Genomic DNA, 18,557 nt, shown 5'->3' with positions numbered 1-18,557 from the left:
TGGAGGGGCCTCGGGGCACCATCCAGGGCTTCCCTCTGGCTGCCCTGGGACCCTGCAGGGGTCAGGAACCCCCCTGGACAGAGCCCCCAGAGACACTGTCTCTGATCTCTGTCCATGGAAAAGAGTTTTCAGTCTTACAGGATGAATTACAAGCTTTGAGTGTTTGATATGAGCAATAATTAAGTGTGGCACGGGTGCAAAAGTAAAATTTTAGGATTCTAGATAAGCAGTTCAAAGGGGACAAGATGGAGGAAATTGGGTGTGCCTTGTCCTTTTTCTCCTTCTTCATGCCCTCCATGTTTCACTGTGGTGTTGGCATTTTTCTGTTGGTTCAGGCTGGGGACACACTGTCCAACGTAGGTGACAGATATTGGCACGTTATTGTAAATCCAGCACAGGTAGTTTGTGGTATTTAATGTTTGTACCATCCCACTGAGGGCAGAGCCCCACACGCTGCCCTGCAGGACAGAGCTGCGGCAGGGCAGCAGAACATGTTAGAGATAAACAGAATAAACAGCCTTGAAACAGCACAGACCAATTATGGCTTCTTGTCCCCTTTGGGCCCCTTATCTAGAATCCTAAAATTTTACTTTTGCACCCATGCCACACTTAATTATTACTGATATCAAACACTCAGAGCTGGTAATTGATCCTGTAAGATTGAAAACTCTTTTCCATGGACAGAGATCACAGCCAGTGTCTCTGGGGGCTCTGTCCAGGGGGGTTCCTGACCCCTGCCAGGGTCCCAGGGCAGCCAGAGGGAAGCCCTGGATTCCCACACAGGGAGATGGACCCTTTGTGCCTCACCTCTCCCTCCCTGATGGAGGAATTCCAGCCCTCAAAGGCAGAACTGCCCGAACCCAAAGCCCTGAGCACCAAATCCCAGGATCAGCAAGGCTGGAAAAGCCCCAGATCCAAGCTGGGTCCAGGCTGGGACTGATTCCCCCTTTGTCAGCCCTCAATGCCCCATCCAGGGATTCCCAGGACACCCACGGGGCTGGAATTTTTTCTGGAATTTTGTCCGGAAAACTGAGACCTCTGAAATCTGGGAAAATACACAGGTTTTGTTCTATTTTTGAAATTATTTTTTCAGCTTAAATGGTTTGGGAACTATTTTTTTTTTCCCCAGGTAAAGTAGTTTTATTTTAATAACTGCAAGCAGCTCTGTTTGTGTCCTTCAGGCAGAAATCCCCACCGCGACCACGTTGCTGTGCTAATGGAAATAAAAGGTGAGAGAACTAAAAATAAAAATAAAAATACTTCAGGTGTCTACACTTGAATTCAATTAATGCCTCCATCTTAGTCTATCAAACACTTGACAGGGCCACAATAAGAGGAAATATAGATATAAGTGCCCAAACAAAGTGGCCAGCAGACAGAAATCACCCCCCTTCATGCAAATGCTCAGAGAATCAAACATTCACTTTTATTTTCTCCATTTACTGGAGCTCCTTTCCCCTTCAGTAATACCAAACAGGCCCCAGTGCCAAACCCAGCCAGGTGAAATTCCCTCTGTGGGAGCCCATCCTGGGGGCAGGCAGAGCTCAGCCCTCTCCTCCTGGCCCTGTTTCCACAGAGCTGGGATTTGCTCCCAGCATCCAAAGGAAACCACTAAATTATGTGATTTTTTTTTTTTTTAAGTGTGAATCCCTGGGGATAAGTTAGAAAATGCTTCAGTGCTTTTTAAAATAGCATTTTGCTCGAGTGCTGGCTTGGCTGGTGCTGCAGAGCGGAGATTAAAAAAATTTATTTAATTGTTTGTTTGTTTGTTTTAGGGTCCAAATTTTATTTTATTTTGTTTTATTTTAATTTAATTTAATTTAATTTAATTTAATTTATTTATTTTAATTTAGTTTAATTTTAATATTATTTTGTTTTAATTTTATTTTATTTTAATATTATTTTTATTTTATTTTATTTTTATTTTATTTTTATTTTATTTTATATTAATTTAATTTTATTTTATTTTAATTTAATTTTAATTTTATTTTATTTTATTTTATTTTATTTTATTTTATTTTATTTTATTTTATTTTATTTTAATATTATTTTTATTTTATTTTATTTTAATATTATTTTATTATAATATTATTTTTATTTTATTTTATTTTATTTTATATCTGAGTTAGGATCCAGGGATGGATTCCTGCCCCTGCACCGCTTCCTCTGAGTGCTTCCACTGTTGAAAGTACTTTGTCCCTCTGTTTTGCTCTCAGTGGGCATTCTCTGTTAGACAATCCCCTCCCCATCCAGCCCTTGAAGAACATTCAATCGGTTCATTGTTTCCCTCTCTGATATTCCCGAGGCTCCAGGGAGCAGAGGGACAGAAATGAGGGACAGGGATCGCCGGGATGTGCCTGGAACCGGGAGCAAACCCCACTCCAGGACCCCTTTGTGCCCATCGGTGCAGCTCTGGGTGGAAAGGACCTGGAATCCTCTCCCACCCACCCAGCTTGGCATTTAGCTCCAGATTATTTGGAATATCCAGGAAAAAAAGTTGTGGATATTCCCAGCTCAGTTGGAAAAAAAGATGCATTTCTGCCGGGTTAAGGCTGGAAAAAGTCCCAGAGGAATGTAAACAATTGATTATCTTGTTTTCCATTCACACTGTTTATAGAAATGTCCTACCACACGGACCTAAGTCCAGTGCACCAATCAGGTAAAATAATTTTACTTTAAAACCAATGGAATGAATGTTCACGATGTTCTCTATAAAAGAGAGAAGTGCTTTTGAATAAAACGTTCATTTTACATTCTGAAATCATATCAGTCATTTCGCCCGTCCCTGGCTCATCAGCGTCATCAGTGACCACAAATATTTTTATTTCCAGGTGGAAAACTCCAGCCAGAGGAGCTGGAGCTCCTTCTGCCCAGCCTCGGGACGTCCTGGGAACAGCTCTGGAGCCAAGGCTCGGGGTGGCACTGCCAAGGAATTGTCACCTTCTGGGACCCAAAATCTCTGATCCCACCCAAAGGGCTGAACTCCAACTCAGCACTGATACCCAAGTCTGCATCTCCTCCCCTGGGCCCAGAAAAGCCAAAATCCTCATTTTAATTTCCATATCTCCACATTTCCATGAATTATTCTAACAAAATACCCCTGACTTGCTCGCTGGGGTAATTCCTGAAATATTTTTGCTACAAAAGCTGCATTTTGGTGGGAAACTGTGCTTTCACTGCACAGAAAAAGGCATCCTAGGGGGTGATAAAAATACCTCTGACAATATTGTGTGCAGTGAAAAAAGGCTTTGGTTTTCCTTCCCTGAAAGGCGAAATTTGAGCACAAAAGGGCCCAGGGGTCAGGGTCACCCCCGGGATGTTTGGGGAGCACCTTTCCATGGCACCCAGGGGCTCCGAGGGTTTCTGTTTCCACTTGCAATATTTGTCAGGAAAACGTGGATTTCTCCTCAGAAGCCTCGATCCCACTTTGAATTTCCAGGAAGGAAATGGGTGTTTGCAGCTGGCATGGAAAACGCCCCAATATCAGCGGGATATTTCTTACCTGCCACTCACAATTCTGATTTTTAGGGGCTCATTGTGCAGCAGGATCCTTTCTCCTGGAAACACCAGGGAGGTTGAAATAGTTCTTCCCCATAGAAAAACCCACAATTAAATCCTTTTTAGCCTGGGATATTTTCCCACTTTATTCCTTACTCCTGCATCACTAATTTAAATACGTCCTGTGATCTAAGATTGTAAAAAAAATTGTACAAACATTTTGAAAACCCAAATCTTTCTGCACCTGTGCCCACTGGTTACTTGGGAGGTGTTAAAATAATTTATCCCATTATCCTAACGATGCACCCAGAGAGGATTTGCCAGGTGATCTGCTTAAACCCAGAACATCAATACATGGAGAGTGTGAAAAATATTAAAAAAATATAAAATATATATATTTTTTAATATAAAAAGCTCAGTCTCTTGTGAAAATGTAGAAATTTAACAAAAGACAGTGGGAGCCAAGGATCACAGAGCCAAGGTTATTATGGCTGGGGGTGTCCTGGCACTCAGCTACGGCTGCACTCGTTATTTTGGAAATACTTTTTATGTACAGTTTTCATTATATTAGCTCCTTAGATATTTATAATTATGGATAATAAACCTTTTTTTCTAAACTAGTTTATATATTCTAAGAAGTATTTAGTATGGTTCTTCTTCTGCTTTACTTTTTTAGAGTATGTGTATTCTTTGGTTGTGGTTTTAGTTTATTATTTCCAGGTTTTGGGTTTGGTCTACACTATCTGTACACGGTGAGTGTTGGCAGTTGGTATGTTTGTAGTAGGTGTTTTTCTCATATATTTATTGGATGATATCTTATCTAAGTAGGTAGTTGAATACAAGTATATTTGAGTTATTTTACTGTTTTGTCTAAGCTTAACCAACAACAGAAATAAAACCGATATATTTATAACAAAGTTACTTTCACACTATACATATAAAATGTTAATATTTATGTATAATATGATAGTCAATATTTTTAATTTTAAAAGTTTAACATTTTAATATTTTAATTTGTTTTTAAATAATTTTTATAATTTTTCATGATTATATTTCAATATTTCAATATTTCAATATCTTATATTTTTATCTTTTTGTCTTTTTATTTTTTATCTTTTTATTTTGTATTTTCTATTTTCTATTTTAATTTTTATATTTTATATTTTATTTTTTATAATTTTTATATTTTCATATTTTCATATTTTTATTTATATATTTTCTATTTTAATTTTTCTATTTTTCTATTTATATATTTATATTTTTATTTGTTTTATTTTTTATAATTTTTATAATTTGTATAATTTTTATAATTTAAATTTTCCTATTTTCTATTTTAATATTTCAATATTTTTATATTTATATTTGTATTTGTTTTAATTTTTTATGCTATTTATATTTTTATATGTTCATATTTTCTCTTTTATTATTTTTATATTTATTTTTATCTCTTTATTTGTTTGATTTTTATGATTTTAATGATTTTTATATTTTTATATTTGTATAATTTTTATATTTTTAAAAAATATTTTTATATATTTATATATTTTTATATTTTAAAAATATTTTTATATTGTATATTTTAATATTTATATCTTTATTTTTTATTGTTATTATTTTTATGATTTTTATAATTTTTATATTTTAAAATATTTTTATATTTTATAAAAATATTTTATATATTGTCTATTTTAATATTTATATCTTTATTTGTTTTATTGTTATTATTTTTATTATTTTTATAATTTTTATATTTTTAAATATTTTTAATATTTTTTAATATTTTTTATATTGTCTATTTTAACCTTTGCGAAAACCCAACGCTCCAGAACGTGTCTGTGAGCGGAACTCTGAGCGGTGGGGCTCTGGCTCCAGGGCGGGGATGCCCGGCCGGAGGAGCCGCTCCCAGCCCGGCCCGGCCCGGCCCCGGCGGTTCCGCAGGAGCGGAGCCGGGAGCTCCGGGCGCGGTCCCGTTCCCGGCGCTCCATTAAACACCGCCGTGGCAATGACAAATGCGGCGGCGCCGCCGATCCCCCCGGGCAGGAGCGGGGATGGCAGCGGGGCGGTCCCGGGGGTTCCGGGCCCTTGGCACCGCCAGGACCCGCGGGGATCCCGGGAAAGGCTCCTCGGGCTGGAGCTGGTCAGTCTGTGCAGAACCTGCACATGGGAAAATACTGCTGCTGCTCCTCAGCCTCTGAGCTGAGATGCTGCTCTGCATCCCATCTCCTTGCGTTCATCCCAGGTCCTTATGTTCATCCCAGGTCCTTATGTTCACCCCAAGTCCTTCTCTTCACCCCAGGTCCCTTCTGTTCACCCCAGGTCCTTAGGTTCACCCCAGGTCCTTATGTTCATCCCAGGTCCCTCCCTTCACCCCAGGTCCTTATGTTCATCCCAGGTCCCTCCCTTCACCCCAGCTCCTTCCCTTCCCCCTGTTGGATGAGGGGCACCCACTTCCCCCTGTGCTGGCACTGCTGGGCTGACACCGCCAGGGCTGCGGCCACTTCTGGGACAAGAGGGACCCTGAGGGGCTGGAGAGTGTCCAGGGAAGGGAACGGAGCTGGGAAGGGGCTGAAGAATTCCTGAGGGAGCTGGGAAGGGGCTGGAGAATCCCTGAGGGAGATGGGAAGGGGCTGGAGAATCCCTGAGGGAGCTGGGAAGGGGCTGGGGAATCCCTGAGGGAGCTGAAGAGGGGCTCAGCCTGGAGCAAAGGAGGATCCCCAGGGATCTTTTCCCTCTCTGGAATTCCCTGACAGCTGGGGGGATTTGGGATCATCCCAGGGAACAGGGCCAGGAGCAGAGGGAACGGCCTCAGGCTGGCCCAGGGGAGCTCAGGGTGGAACCAGCAGGAATTTCCCCATGGAAAGGGGCTCAGGGATTGGCACTGCCCAGGGAGGTTTGGAGTGCCCATCCCTGGAGGTGTCCCAGGAATTCTGGAGGTGGCACTCAGGGCTCTGGGTGGGGACAGGGTGGGCATCGGGCACTGCTGATGGGATTCCATGACCTTGGAGGGCTTTTCCAGCTTCAGGAATCCTGGGATTCTGCCCTGGGACATCTCTTCCCAGAAATGCTCTGGGTGCTCCCCAAACCCAGAGGCTCTCCTAGGAGGAAGGTATCACAGAGAGAATCACAGCTTTGGACAGATTGTGCCATCCCCTACACAGATTTTTTAAACAGACAACTTTCTTCCACGTCAATTAAAAAAAATAACTCTATTTTCCCACTTCTCTGCCATGAAACAGCAGCCTGGGATGTGAGGAAGCCCTCCTGGCTGGGTATTTCCAGCTGCCAGGCCTGTATTTTAGGCATACATGGCCACAAACGCCGGTGCATGTTCGAGCACGCTGTCCTCTGGTTTAATTCCCTGTTCCCTGTCCACCTGTCCATGCAGCTCAGGCAGGGGAATGTAAATTGTCAGGAATGTGTGCTCTCGTTTAACACCTGCATTAATAAAAGAGGCAGTGAGAAGCTCGCCCTGATGGGAACAGGGGCGGTTCTCCTCTCTGCAATCCCCAACCACAGAGGGCAAGCACGCAGCTGGAGCAGGAGGATCTGCAGGGTTCCTCCCAACCCAAATCCTGGCATTCCATGGGGACACACATTTTGGGAAGCTGCCCCGCAATTTAAGCTCGTCCTGAAGCTGAAAATTTCTGAGAAAAAAAAAACCACCAAAAAAACCCACCAAAAAACACCAAAAAAACTCCCAAAAAAACTGAGTTTTTTTGCCTTGAAAACCTTTCTTGGCAATAATAAATGAGAATTTTACCAAATGAGGCTTCAGTTTCCTCGGGGGATGGTTAAAGAAAAGGGAGGTGGGTGCCCCCAAAGCCCGGGTGTGAGGGTGTGATTCCAGGGCTGGGCAGAATTATTCCCTGGGATTCCAGAGGCTCTCAGGGATCGCAGGGAGATTCCCTGGGAATGGGAAACAGAGCTGGGAGGGCATTGGGTTACAGAAACAGCACCCTGCTTAAAGCTTGGTTTGTTCTTTGCAGGGTAGTTTTGATGAATTCTAATGCAAACCATTTTGTTAATTTAATTGATTTTTTTTTCTTTTTAGTAGGGACTTGAATGAAACCTCACACGAGTCCCCAGGGGCCGGTGCTTCTCTTTGATGTGGCCCAGCTCTTCCCCTGCTCTCTCCCATCCTTTTTCATCCCTTTTTTCTCTGCCAGGAGCTCCCCCCTAACCCTTTGCACCCACCAAAATTGCTTCCTGCAATTTCCCCCTCTCCAGCTGGGGAGATCTGATTTATTAAAAAATCTGGATATCGATCTAGTACCAATATCCAGCTGTGATGGACAAAAACTATCTAACAGTTTAAAGTTAGAAAGTGTGTGTTTATTGTGTGTGGGATTGCTCCCAAATCCACACCGCAGCTTCCAGGTGATTACAGAGTCTTTTTATCCATACAAGTATTGAATACCCAAGATACAAATACATATTCATCATTTTGGTACATCCCATTCCCTGCTATGCCAATCACTCCAAAAGCCATTCAGCATGCGTGGTTTGTTCCTTGAAATGGGTCGGTGTCCCTTACATGGGGAGGGGTCCCAAAATGAGGAAGTCAATGAAGTCTTCCTCATTCTGACCTTTCTACCTTTTCAATGCCAATCTGACAAATGAACTCTTGGTAGAACTCCCATTCCTTGTCTTCAGTTGGTTTCACAACAGAGGAGCCCCACAATTGTCTTATGTTCCTAAAAGCTCTTTGTCAGTTTGTGTATTCTTCATTATAAACCCAGCTAACTAAACATTGTGCTGACAAGCAATAAGTTATTAGTTAACTACTAACTCCTAACTTCATCAAGGCCTACTCATTTATTATTATTATTTTAATTAACTCTAGTAAGGCTTATTTCTAACTAAAATCTTAGCTCTTCTAAAATCTCTAAATTCCTTAAAGTTTACGTTTCAGATCTCAGATTTGTGACTGCAGTGGGGTCTGCCCTTCAGGATGGTTATCCCTGTGCTGGGAAGGGTTTGTGTTGTGTTCAGGAGGGGATTGTGCCCCAGGCCTGCCCACACCCACCCACAGAAGCCCCAAAAATCCAAGTGTTCACCTGCAGACAGCAGCTCTGGTGACACAGAGGCCGTGGTGGCTCCTGTCACAGAGGCAGGAAAAATTGCACTGCCAGGAAATCTCTTTTCTTCTTGGTTCTTTATTCAGCATGCTTTGGATTGTCCTCTATTGTAAATGCAGGCGAACCCAATGGGAAGGAATGACAATGTCTGACTCAATTCAGGAGGCTGAATGATTTCTTTATTATAACTATGCTAAAATACATTAATATTCTATATAAAAGGAGGATACTAAAACTACATACTACTTTCTCTAACTCATAATTCATGACCCTCTCTGAGATTCCAGCCCCAGGTGGGTTGGATTGGCCACCAGGCTCAAACCATCCTCACCAGAATCCAACCAAGCAACACCCCAGGGAAACAATTCTCCAAACACATTCCACATGGGAAAACAAGGAGCAGAAATAGAAATTGTTTTTTCTTCCATTTCTTTCTGTGCACCCCTATGAAAAATCCTGAGAGGGAGAGAAACGTGCTGCCACTGTCCTTCTTGTGCCAAGTGCCTGATGATGGATTGTTGTTGTTGTGGGGGTGTTTGTTTTGGTTTGGGGCTTGTGTTGGGGTTTTTTGTTGTTTTGGGGGTTCATAGAAATGCAGAATGGTTCAGATTGGGAAGGACATTTGAGAGCAAACCCCTGCTGACACCCTGGAGTGGGTTTGGGGTTTGGGTTGGGGTTTTTTTGTCATTTTGGGGGTTCATAGAAATGCAGAATGGTTCGGATTGGGAAGGACCTTTGAGAGCAAACCCCTGCTGACACCCTGGAGCGGGTTTGGGGTTTGGGTTTTGATCACCCCTGTGTGAAAGGGAGTTCCTGTGGCTGCTGTGGGCCCTGTGCAGGGCTGGCTGAGGCTGTAACCAGCATTTGATGTTCTGGGAGCCTCAACTCTTTGTGCCACCTCTGTTTCCTGCTGAATTGCTGTGGGGTTTTGTGGCACAGGACTCTCTGAGCACATTGCTGGATTTCCAGCCCGTGCCACCCCTGCCATGGCCCTGCAGTGCCTCTGGTGCTGGTTGGGCACACCGTGGACGTGAGCCATGGAAAATCTTCTGTGCCTGGAAAATTCCACCCCCTCGGCTAAACTGGGGATTTAACAGCCACCCTTGCTCTGTATTCATACAGACTTTGCCTCCAAATCTCCGTGTTTGCTCTGACTCCTTGGCCACTTTTCTCCCCTTCTTTCATTCTCCCTCCTGCCTGTGCCTGGCTACAGTCTCGAGATGTTTGCCAAATATCCCCCAGTACAGCGAGAAATCCATGTTGAGAGATCCCAAATTCCTGTTAGCTCTTAAGGTTGGGAGAGGTGTGTTAGGTAGCCCATCACACAAAGCTCGATCCAAATCCCTGAGTAAATGCCACGGGAACCCTGCAGGAATAGAGCCTTTAATCTGTGGATCGCCTGCGAGGAGCTGTGACACGCCCGGGCTTATTGCACAAAGCTCCTCTCGGGCACTCTGATATTGGGAGAGCCTCAGCTCCTGCTCCCCGTCCTCTTCCAACAGGCACAAACCACTTCTTCCTCATTTTTTTTTGGCCTTTCCCAATGCTAAAATATGAAAAATTACATGGAAATTAAAATTACTGGAGCGTGTGAGCACTTCCACCTTCTCAGGGTGCTGTTGCTCTCCTCACCAGGTTGGGACCAGTTCAGAGCATCCTTGGGACCACCTGGCCCAGGGTCTGTCCTAAGGAAAGATACTGCAGCAGGCAAGAGTAGAGGTCTCAGCGTGTTATTTTGTTATCCAAATACCTGATTCTTTTTTTTAAATTACATTATGAAGGGAATAATAAAAGGAAATACTTGGGAAAAGTAACATTGCTTTATTTAAAAAAATGGGACCTGCATAGCTAATTCCCATTAACTTGGGACTTTGTTTTTTCCCCTCAGTATTTTTTCCCAATTAGGAATAAATCTTGGCTTTTTTTTTTTTTTTCCTGTTTCCTGCAATAAGGTTTAATCAGGGGGGAATGTGTAGAAAAATCGGTTTGTGGCCTGCTGTAGGCAGGGACAGGGTGAGAGAGAATTGCCTGGGCTGGCCCAGGGGAGCTCAGGCTGGAACCAGCAGGAATTTCCCCATGGAAAGGGGCTCAGGGATTGGCACTGCCCAGGGAGGGTTGGAGTGCCCATCCCTGGAGGTGTCCCAGGAATTCTGGAGGTGGCTCTCAGGGCTCTGGGTGGGCACTGGGAACAGGCTGGACTCGATGTGCTGGAGGCTTTTCCAGCCTCAGGGATGCTGGGGTTCTGCTGTGGCACCTCTCTTCCCAGAGATGCCTCCGGGTGCTCCCCAAACCAGAGGCTGGGACACAGGGACAGCGCCAGGAGCATCCTGTGCCACCCGAGCTGAGCCCTGCGGGGGCACCCATCCATCCACCCCCAGCACTGCCCAGTCCCCTTTTGCCCCCCTGGATGCTGGGGAAAGCAGAGCTGTGCTGAGACAAGGCTCAGCCTGGGTTAATTAGTTCCTCTGCAGGGCTAATTAGGAGCTGGGCTCCGTGCTAACTCACCTGCATCGCTGGGGAGGGGGGAGCTGCAATTCCTTCTGATATTCCAGCTCCAACCCAAGCTCCTGCCCTGGGGCCTGGCTGTAAAATCCCGGGTGGTTCTTATTTTGTGTCGATTGCTTCTGATCTCCTGAATCTGAAGCTCCAATGTGTGCCTGGCTCCCAGAGGGTGGAATTCTGCTCCCAGTTTGGGAGGCAGGCATGGCTGGGCAGTGCCAGTCTGCTGCCAGGACATACAGGAGCAGCCCAGGGGCTGAGGGCAGGGTTTGGGCAGGAATTGCTCAGCAGCTGATGGACACGAGTTGTGGGAATCCAGGGCTTCCCTCTGGCTGCCCTGGGACCCTGGCAGGGGTCAGGAACCCCCCTGGACAGAGCCCCCAGAGACACTGGCTGTGATCTCTGTCCATGGAAAAGAGTTTTCAGTCTCACAGGATGAATTACAAGCTCTGAGTGTTTGATATAAGCAATAATTAAGTGTGGCACGGGTGCAAAAGTAAAATTTTAGGATTCTAGATTAGGGGTCCAAAGGGGACAAGATGGAGGAAATTGGGTGTGCCTTGTCCTGTTTCTCCTTCTTCATGCCCTCCATGTTTCACTGTGGTGTTGGCATTTTTCTGTTGGTTCAGGCTGGGGACACACTGTCCAACGTAGGTGACAGATATTGGCACGTTATTGTAAATCCAGCACAGGTAGTTTGTGGTATTTAATGTTTGTACCATCCCACTGAGGGCAGAGCCCCACACGCTGCCCTGCAGGACAGAGCTGCGGCAGGGCAGCAGAACATGTTAGAGATAAACAGAATAAACAACCTTGAAACAGCACAGACCAATTATGGCTTCTGCTTTGGCAGCGGGGCTGACAGACAGAGACTTTCTACAATCTCTGAATTATCAATAGCTCAGATTCCGACAACGAGTGACCCGTGGGCTCTGCAATTGGCTTCTTCCCTCCCCTTCTCCTGGAAACCTCCCCTGGAGGATGGAGCGAGGGAATTTCCCACCGAGCTGGTTTGGTTTTGCTGTTATTTGGGGATTTGAATGCAGCAATAGCTGAGAGGAGATGCTCTGGCAGAGGCTGAACATGGAAAACACCCCAGGAACCACGCAGGCCTTCCTGGGGTTGGGGGGGCTCAGGGACCCCCACTCTGGGGAATTCTCCCTGTTCAGTTTTCCAGGCTGGAATATTTAACTGATTGTTTGGCTAAGCATGAAAACTGGGCTTGATTTTTCACAAGAAAACAATAATTCTTACGCAATCGCCCCTTAAAAAAAATATTCTCACTATTTCACACTTAAGTGTGAACTTTTAAGGGTTATCACCCACTTAAAGAGCAAAAATACCATAAATATTGCCTGTAATGCACCAAGCAAAGATGGACTCCTGTCCTTCAGCTGGTACCATGCTCAAAATAAAAGGAAATATGGAAATATTTCCATTTCACCCAACTTAAAACCATTTGATCCATGGTAATATAGCAGTGCTGGGGAAAATTTAAATAATAATAAACATGGCATGCTGAACAGCACTTTGGAAGGTGCTGCCAGTGCTCTCAGAACAGTTAATAAAGTAGTCACAAATGATTCTGCCCACTTTTGTCCCAAAGAGGATCATATTTAATGCTCCATTTAATTTGCTCAAATGTCAGGGAACATCAAAAGGGGAAATTTATTGTATTAGTCACTGAAAGAGATATAGTAGGAGCATCCTGCAATCTAGAGATGATTAATAAAAATAGCTATTGATTGGGCAAAGTCAATAAATCCAGCTGTTCCGAGGGTGGCATTAGTCAGTCCCAGGCCCTGCTGGGGTTGGTTTGGTGGATCTGCAGCTTTTGCTGCTCTGCCAGGCGGGCAGGAGAGGAGGAGCTGCCCTGGGCCGTCCCTGCCTGCGCCAGGATCCCACAGCCCTGGTGGGATCCTCATTCCAAGGGTGGAATTCCCGTGGTTGAGCACTCCTGGAGCTGCTGAGGCTCGGGTGGGACAGGCTGGAGGAGCAGCCCAGAGAGGGGAGCCCATGGCAGGGCTGGGGTTGGGAAAATCTCCTCAGACCATCGAGTTCAGAGAGTTCCTTCGGCCACCACTGCCCCTGTCCCCAGTGCCACGTCCCCCATGGAATCCCTGCAGGGATGGGGATTCCACCTGAGCCCCTTTCCATGAAGGAATTTCCCCAAAATCCACCCTGAGTGCCCTGGGCCAGCCTGAGGCCGTTCCCTCTGCTCCTGGCCCTGTTCCCTGGGATGATCCCAAATCCCCCCGGCTGTCCCCTCCTGGCAGGGAATTCCAGAGAGGGAAAAGATCCCTGGGGATCCTCCTTTGCTCCAGGCTGAGCCCCTCTCCAGCTCCATCAGGGATTCTCCAGCCCCTTCACAGCTCCCTCAGGAATTCTCTGTTCCCTCCCCAGCTCCCTCAGGAATTCTCCATTCCCTTCCCAGCTCCCTCAGGGATTCTCCATTCCCTCCCCAGCTCCCTCAGGAATTCTCCATTCCCTTCCCAGCTCCCTCAGGAATTCTCCAGCCCCTTCCCAGCTCCCTCAGGAATTCTCCAGCTCCTTCCCAGCTCCCTCAGGAATTCTCCATTCCCTTCCCAGCTCCCTCAGGGATTCCCCAGCCCCTTCCCAGCTCTGTTTCCTTCCCTGGCCCCCCTCCAGCCCCTCAGGGTCTCTCCTGCCCCAAGTTTCAGGTGCAGCCTCAAGTTTTGCTCAGCATTTTAATGCTCCTCAGCCTCTCTCTCTGCCCGGCCTCTGCTGTAATTCCCATTTTTGGAGCAGCCCTTGCTGGTATTTAGAGGGAGCAGGATCTTATTCCGTCCCTCCTCATGTGCCGGAGCTTTGGGATAACATTTCCAGCCTTTGGGTTTTGTGGAGTTTTTCCCTCTCTGCATAACTTTTAAAGGAGTTCCAAAGAAAAACCCTGGCCATGTTTGGAATTCCACCAAGGGCCAGCCAGGTTCCCTGTCCCCATCTCCCACTGGCCTGAACCTCAAACTCTGCCTCAGCCTTCTGGAGAGCCCCAAAATAAATCCGTGTTTGGCTCAGGACATGGAAAGCACCGGCTGATTCCAGCACTTCCTTCTCTGTTTATTTTCTCAGCGGACCCACACGTCACCAGGGCTAATTTTTCTTGTGCTGAAGATGGGGAAAAATTAGGGATGCTAACTTTAGCTGACAAATCTTCCTGCAGCAATAGCATCTCAAGGTTTTCCTCCTGAGCCCTCGAGCAGCTGAGTTTCCTCTGCAGAAATGTCCATGGCAAACTTGCAGAGAGTGCAGGGATTGGTGCTAACAATGGTGAGCAGAGATCTTTCCATGAGGGAGCAAAGCTCCCTCTAATTTAAATATTAAAATTACTTGCTAATGAAATGCAGGGGAGGTTATAAAGCAGGGCAGATTGTGGCAGCTTTGAACGTTCCAGGATGATGCTGCTGCTTCATTTCTGATCTCTTGTGGTGCTGATCCCTGCTTTAATTAGCAGTAGGGAGGCAGGAGCCACTGGTGCCTCTTACAAATGGGCTGAATTCCCTGTTCCCAGGAGTACTGCACAGGAAAAGAGAGAGGTTCCTTAAAAATGCCCTTGTGCTGCGTGCAGGAGCGTGGGAGGTGCCCTGAGCAGCCATCCAGGGCAGGCTGAGCAGCCACTGACACTTCTGATGGGACCTTTCCTGCTGTTCGTGGCACTCTCCCCTCACTGGAACCCTTTGGCTGGGTCTGCAGGAGGCACCTCTGGGATTTGGGAGCTGCCCCAAACCCCCTCACTGCTCCTCTGGTGCTGCTCTGCTTGGTGTCACCAGATCTTTTCCACGTTGGGCTGGCCCTGGCTGTACCTGCAGATTTGTGCTCAGTGAAACCTCCTCAAATGTCTTTGGGAAAATGTAACTTGAGTTTAGCATCTTCTGAATTTCCCTTCCGAGAACACCAGGGATCAGTGAGGCAGGACCCAGCCATGCTGCTGTCCCCAGGCACAGCCTCCTCCTCCTCCTCCTCCTCCTCCCCCTGCCTCCCTCAGGATTTTCCTTCCACAGATAAGAAACTCTGCTCTGAGGTTCCCACTGTGTCTTTGTCAAACAACTGAGGGGTGTTTGACAGCTCCAGAGCCGCTGGAATCTCACCCCGAAGTTTATGGGCTCTTTAAAATGTCCATTAAAGACTCACAAGTTGCCATGCTCATCGTTCAACGTTGTAATTTCAGCATCTCTGTTCTCCATTTTAGGTGGGGTTTTCATTAAGCGGTTTTTTGGTTTTGTTTTTGGTTTTTTTTTCTTCTTCAGGGAAATGTGCTTCACACATCTGCACTGCTGGTGTGAAGTTGTGCCAGGGCAGGGTCAGGTTGGATTTCAGAGCAAGGTTCTTCTCCAGAGGGTGCTGGCACTGCCCAGGGAACGGGCACAGCCCCCAGGCTGCCGGAGCTCCAGGAGGGTTTGGACACCAAGGATGCCCAGGGTGGGATTTTGGGGTGTCTGTGCAGGGATCTGTGATCCTGGGGGTCCCTCCCAACTCAGGACGTGGTGGTTCCAATCCTGATTCCCCCAGCAGTGTCACACCCCTCTGAAGCCCCCCGGAGCCCCGATGTCCCCGAGCTCCGGCCGAGGATGGACTGGAGGAGCCTGTGTGTGCCAGTGAGGGGGAGAGGGGAAGCTGAGGGGCAGGGCAGGGGTCCCCCAGGCAGGGAGGATGTGGAAATGCTGGCCCATTATGGCAGAGAGCAGATAATGTCCCTGCAGGGGCGTTTGTCACGGTGGGTGCTGAGCGTAGCAGCGCTGAAGAGGCACCCAAGGAGCCCTAATCTGGGGGGGAATGGAGACATTAGGGAACACGGCCCTCTGGAAAGTGATGGAAAATGGCCTTATCTCACACCTTGCATATGTACCGGGCCCACCATAAGTAGGACTCCTTGTTTCATTGAAAGCAGCAGTAAATAGTCACATAAAACCCATATAATTTGCTGGCTTGTAAGTTAAAGCCCCAGGCAGTCTTATCACTTCTTTTGTCATGTCCCTTACACTTCCAGGGCAATTCCCTGTCAAATTGCTCTACATTTTGCACCCTGACCCAGCTAAAGTGGAAGCCTGCAAAAAACTTACCACTCTCCATCTTTTTTTTTTCCTCCTTTCCTTTCTACATTTCATACTTTGTGGTCTGAACGATTTTTCCCCCCGCGAGCCGGGTGTGTCTGTGTAGGGACGTGTCTGTGAGTGTGTCTGGAGCTGCACCCAGAGCACGTCCTCTCACCGGGGCTTGTCTGTCTTAGCCACGTTAGGAAGGGAAAACAGCGCTGCACGCCGAACTTCAGAAGTGAGGATATTAATTATTGAGCAGGGAGATCTTCCCTAACGCCGCTGTCCAGGCTGAGCCCGTATTTCTGTGCGAGCCCCCCGGAACAAAGGCGGCCGGGGGAGACTGTTACCTTTGGAACCTTATTTGTCACATAAAGAGGAGGGCAGGGCTGCTGGCAGCTCCATCCCGAGCTGGCGGTGCCGCATTTCCCCGCTCGGTAAATGCCAGGGAGCCGCAGCCCCGCTGGAGTTAACGGCGCGGCACTTTTGTGTTCGGTAGCATGAATCATTAATCATGAGGCAGGCCATATTCTTGTACTGCTGCTGCTTTCATTACTTGGCCTAATTAAACAGTTCTCTGAACTGGAATCTCAGATTCCTCTGTTACAGATTATCATTAATTATGGTGAAAGTGCTCAGAGATGTTGGACTCAATTATATTCTGCTCAACTCTGGCACGGCGTGATTCATTGCACAGCCTGCGCTGCAGATGTACTCTGTTCTTATCTCGCACTCCCACTTTTGTAAATTGGGCTCTGCCAGCCAACAAACCGAGAGTTATGTGCCGCCTTTTCATTAAAAACATGTTGGAGAAGCTCACACCAATTAAGGAGCCTGTATTTTATGCCCAACGAGGAGCGGGTTTGGGAGGAAGAGCCGAGCGAGTGGCGGCTCCGCTCCTCGCTCGGCCCTGGTGGCTGTTCCAGGCTCCTCTTTTCCTTTTGGGTTCCTCTCCTCCACGTTCCCAAGGTGTAGCTCCTCCCAGGAGGAGCAGGCACGGTGCTGGCATCACCCACGCTGCCCACCCATGGCTGGGGGTGTTTGCAGAGCCCTTCCTGCGCAGCCTTATCCATTGAAATGCTGGGAATGGCCCGAGCAGCCTGGATTTCTTCTTATGATTAATGCAAAGAGTGGCCGTGGCATCGAGCAGTGGTGTAACACTGTTAATATTAATTATTATTTTAATACCCAACCAGCCTCAGCACCTTGCAGCAGGCAGCTTCATAACTAAGGTACGATGTAAACGCACGGCTTTGCGGGTTGGTGTTTCAAAATGTTCTAAATTGAGACTAAATGTGAAATGAGAACCAACCAGAATTAAAAAATATTAGGATCTGAAATGCAGTGATCCTGCAGGAAAAAAGAGAAGTGGCATCTTTTCCTTTTATATTTTTGGCATATTTAGAGCTCGGTGTTTCTGCCTGTTAGCGGAACTCGTGTGAGGTGACGCTGTGGTCAGTTAAACCCCCTTGAGTCGGGTGAAAATAGATATTGGGGTGAAATCAGTGAGAAATGTCACAGCCACGTGTCGTCCCTGTTGGAAAACCCTCGCTGAGCATCCTGGCACGGCTTGGGCACCGATGCCAGCTCTGCCCACAGCCGGGAGCAGGGCTGAGCATCCCTGCCCTGCCCTGCACCCCGGCTCTCTCCGGAGCGCTCGGCCTCGGAGCTCAGCTGTTCTCCAAGTAGAATAGATTGCCAACAAAATTGCTTCTCCTGCTCCTCCATTGTCAACAGGAGAGGCTTTCCCCAGTGCGGGTTAACATGGCTCACATGAGAGAGCCGGGGCAGGGCCGGGCTGCGCTCCGGCGCGGGCAGAATTGGTATTCAGCAGCATCCCCGCGCCGTGCTGGTGCCGAGATGATGATTAGCTAATTCACCTGCCCTAAGTGGATTTGTTTCTCCGTGTCAAAATACACCCTGGGTTTTATCTACAGGTAGATTGGAGCGGAGAGTCCTTGATTAAGTTATCAGGAGAGCGGTGTGGTTTGTACTCAGGCTTTGATTGCAGGGACAAAAGGCACCTCATACACAAATAATTGGTGTGGGACCGGGAGGGACTGGGAATCCCGCTGTGTCACCCAGAAATGGGGGCTTGGAGCCTGCCACGAGGGAAATGGGCTGGGAAAGGGTTCTGTGTCATCCTTCTCTCCGTTGGCTCAGACCCAGAGCAGCGTCAGCACCCGGCTGGGCTGAGCGTGCGCCGCGTCCCCTTTCCCGTTGCACCGGGGCCGTCTCTGCCTCCACATGAGCACCTTCCAGCCCAGGTGCTGCATTTTGGCCGTTCCTGGAGCTGCACGCCCAGGCCCACGTGGGGCTGGCTCTCCAGACCTGCAGGACATCCCCCTCTGTCCCTGCCGTGCCACAATCCCGGTCAAGCCCCAAAGTTGGCCGCGGGAGCTTTCGGGCTCCGCCGCGTGCGGAGCCTCAT

General features: G+C 47.3%; 1 long non-coding RNA gene across 4 annotated transcripts in view; it reads left to right on the top strand.

Annotated features, from left to right (window-relative positions):
- LOC116808619 (uncharacterized) overlaps positions 1–4,402 on the top strand; it is a 178,839-nt gene extending 174,437 nt beyond the window's left edge. For all 4 annotated transcript variants that reach the window (XR_012056878.1, XR_012056879.1, XR_012056880.1 and 1 more), the window contains 2 exons: positions 1,182–1,229; positions 2,832–4,402. This is a non-coding gene — a long non-coding RNA (uncharacterized lncRNA). The remainder of the gene's footprint in view (positions 1–1,181; positions 1,230–2,831) is intronic.
- Positions 4,403–18,557: the final 14,155 nt, after the last annotated feature.

Source organism: Taeniopygia guttata, chromosome 7 (assembly GCF_048771995.1).
Source record: "Taeniopygia guttata chromosome 7, bTaeGut7.mat, whole genome shotgun sequence".
Lineage (NCBI taxonomy): Eukaryota > Metazoa > Chordata > Aves > Passeriformes > Estrildidae > Taeniopygia > Taeniopygia guttata.
The sequence above is the reverse complement of the archived record's forward strand: the minus strand, read 5'-3'. Positions and strand labels throughout refer to the sequence as shown.